The following is a 3066-nucleotide window of genomic DNA, read 5'->3' as shown; positions in this document are numbered from 1 at the left end:
GTATAAGAGAAAAGCAGCAATATATTTATTGATATAAAACAATGATTTAACACAGGTGATATTAGATGAGACAGCTTTAACACGATTTGATTGACACCACTGACACCCCTGCCAAGGTCTCTGCCACACTCTTGAATCCTTAACTTCATGTAGGTGTCCTTGTAGAAGGTAGAGAATCTCTGTGGTTGAGAATGGCAGCTCCTCACAGTCTGGTCCTGTCCTTTTCTGGGGCTGTGTGTGTTAGAGACAGGATTTAAAAAAAAGCAGTCAGCCATCCTCACTCACCAGGGAAGACCCCTGCCCAGGTCTCTGCCTGACTCCTGACTCCTTAACTTTTGTCTGTGTCCCTGTAGAAGGCAGAGAATCTCTGTTGCTGTTCCTGAAGATGAGAGTCCCCATGGTCTTGTCCTTTCCTTGTCTGGCCTTCTGCCATAAAAAGCAGGAGAATATCACCAAACTAAAGCATCAGAGACCATCAGTGGCCATTGACACCTCTGCCCAGGTCTGTGCCAACCTCTTGAATCCTTATCTTTGTGTCCGTGTCCTTGTAGAAGGTAGAGAATCTCTGGCTGCCTGGCTGTGGATGGGAATGTGCCATCATCTGCTCCTCTCCTTTTCGGGGCCTTTGGCTGTAGGAGAGAGGATAAAAAAAAATGAGGCATCCACCCTGACTCACCACGGGCAACCCCTGTCCAGGTGTCTGCCAGGGTCTTGAATCCTCATCTCTGTGTCCGTGTCTTTGTAGAAGGTAGAGAATCTCTGGGTGGTTGAGTTCCTACTGGGGAGGACAGCAGGTCCTGTCCCTTTCCTGGCCTGCTCTTGTAGAAGACAGGATAAGAAACAAGAGGTCAGCCATCTTCCCTCACCAGGGACAACCCCTGCCCAGGTCTGTGCCACACTCCTGAATCCTTAACTTTTGTCTGTGTCCTTGCAGAAGGTAGAGAATCTCTGGCTGTGTGCTTGAAGATGAGGATCCGCCATGGTCTTGTCGTTGCCCTGTCTGGGCCTGCTGCCATTACAGGTAGGATAATAGCAACAAAGAAAGGCAGCAGAAACCATCTGTCCCCGTGGACAATCCCTGCCCAGGTCTCTGCCGCACTCTTCAATCCTTATCTTCGTGTCCATGTACTTTTAGAAGGTAGAGAGTGTCTGACTGTCTGGCTGCTCGCCGGTCTGCTGGGCTCCGGGCTGTGACAGGTCACTGCCCGTACCTCCCCAGCACCCTTTGTGACATGGCCACCTCCAGCATTCTACTGCTGTGTGAGGGCCACAGCGTGTCCAGGGGTGATGGAGGGCCCAGGCCTTGCCTTCCTGTGGAAAATGGCTGCCAGGCTTCAGCCTTCTTAAAGAGAGTGGGATGGACAAAGGCCATAACTGAGTCCAATGGGACAAATATTGTTGAGAACTCAGTCTGTGTTGAGAGCAGGTTGAGAGCTCCTGTCTGTGTGGGGACACCCTCTTGATCGGGGAGTGTGGTCTCCTCATGGTCCCTCTCCTTTTGGCCTCTCGCCTGTCCCCTGGGCCTCATCCTGGCTTCCAGGGCCAGGGCAGAGCCAGGTGGAGCTCAGCATGAGGGCGCAGTCACAGAAGTCACAGCATCATTGAATCATTTAGGTTGTAAAAAGCCCTTAAGATCATCGAGTCCAACCACAGACCTAACACTGCCAGCTCCGCCACTAACCCATGTCCCTCAGCACCGAGTCCAACCACAGACCTAACACTGCCAGCTCCACCACTAACCCATGTCCCTCAGCACCACGTCCACCCGTCTTTTAAATACCACCAGGGATGATGACTCCACCACCTCCCTGGGCAGCCTGTTCCAATGCTTCATAACCATTTGTGTGAAGAAATAGTTCCTAATATCCATCCTTCCTCACCAGACTTGTGCTCCAGACCCCTCACCAGCTCCATTGCCCTTCTCTGGACACACTCCAGCCCCTTAACGTCTTTCTTGGTGTGAGGAACCCAAAAGTGGACACAGCCCTCGAGGTGGGACCTCCCCGGTGCCTGGTACAAAGGGACGGCCACTTCCCTAGTCTTGCTGGCCACGCTATTTCTGACACAAATGGAGTTTCTAAACAGTGGGAAGCAATTCAGGCCTTCACCATACTGAGCTAGCGCTGTCTTCTAGCCCCATGTCCCAAGGATGTGCATGAAACTGGCAGGTAGGACACAAGACCTGGGGGAAATGTGTGTCTCTTTAGATCTCTCTCCTCTTCAGTCACTTGGCCAAGTCTGCTGGGTTGCCCTCTGTAGGAGGACTTTTCTTTCTGCAAAGAGTAATGAGTTGTATAGGAATTCAAACCATTAAGATTGTATTTCCTTTCAGAACAGGGATGCCCATCCTATACACAAGTAATTCTCTTCCATTGTTACCCCATACAGAAATGCGTGTTTTAGCGTGAATGGGCTGAGAACACAGGGAATTGTTTCGTTAGTATGTGATCTTGTGTGGCTCCTTATATTAAACTACTCTTGGTTCACTTGACTATCAGGGTACCTTCCCTGAAACCATAGTCAAGTGGCTGACCCACATTCAGGAGCTAGTCAGGAAGGTGGTGGCTGAATTTGATGACATTTAAGGTATCGTGTGTATAGATTTGATAATGAGTTTATTTCCAAGGAATGTATACAAAATATGATATGCCCAGACCTGATCAGATTCTGGCAAAAAGTGCCAATCATTCCTTAAATTAAAAAAAAAAAAAAAAAAAGTGTAGCAGGTTCCAAACATAGGAGCTTGGAGGATGGTCATTCTTTCAACTAACAAAGTGCATATTTTAATACGTTTCTATCTGTCAAAGACGGTGTCCATCTGTCCTTCCAGGTATCCATGTGTCCCAACAACTGTCCATCCATCGAACCAGCTGTCAGTCTGTCCCTCCACGTGTCCATCCATCCATCCATCTCTCCAGGTGTCCATGCCTCTCAAAGCTTGTGCATGTATCCAGATCCTCATTGGTTCCTCCAGGTGTCCATCCATCACTCCAGAGGGCCACATGTCCCAACCACTGTCCATCCATCTGCACCATAGGTGTCCATCTGTCCCACAAGAACTCCATC

The 3066-nt window shown here is 49.5% G+C and overlaps 1 long non-coding RNA gene across 1 annotated transcript; it reads left to right on the top strand.

Moving 5' to 3' along the window:
* Positions 1–320: 320 nt before the first annotated feature.
* LOC106899671 lies at positions 321–3056 on the top strand. The gene is made up of 3 exons (XR_001414070.1): positions 321–502; positions 935–1021; positions 2831–3056. It is a non-coding gene; the product is annotated as an uncharacterized LOC106899671 (long non-coding RNA).
* Positions 3057–3066: the final 10 nt, after the last annotated feature.

Source organism: Calidris pugnax, unplaced genomic scaffold (assembly GCF_001431845.1).
Source record: "Calidris pugnax isolate Ruff unplaced genomic scaffold, ASM143184v1 scaffold709, whole genome shotgun sequence".
Lineage (NCBI taxonomy): Eukaryota > Metazoa > Chordata > Aves > Charadriiformes > Scolopacidae > Calidris > Calidris pugnax.
The sequence above is the reverse complement of the archived record's forward strand: the minus strand, read 5'-3'. Positions and strand labels throughout refer to the sequence as shown.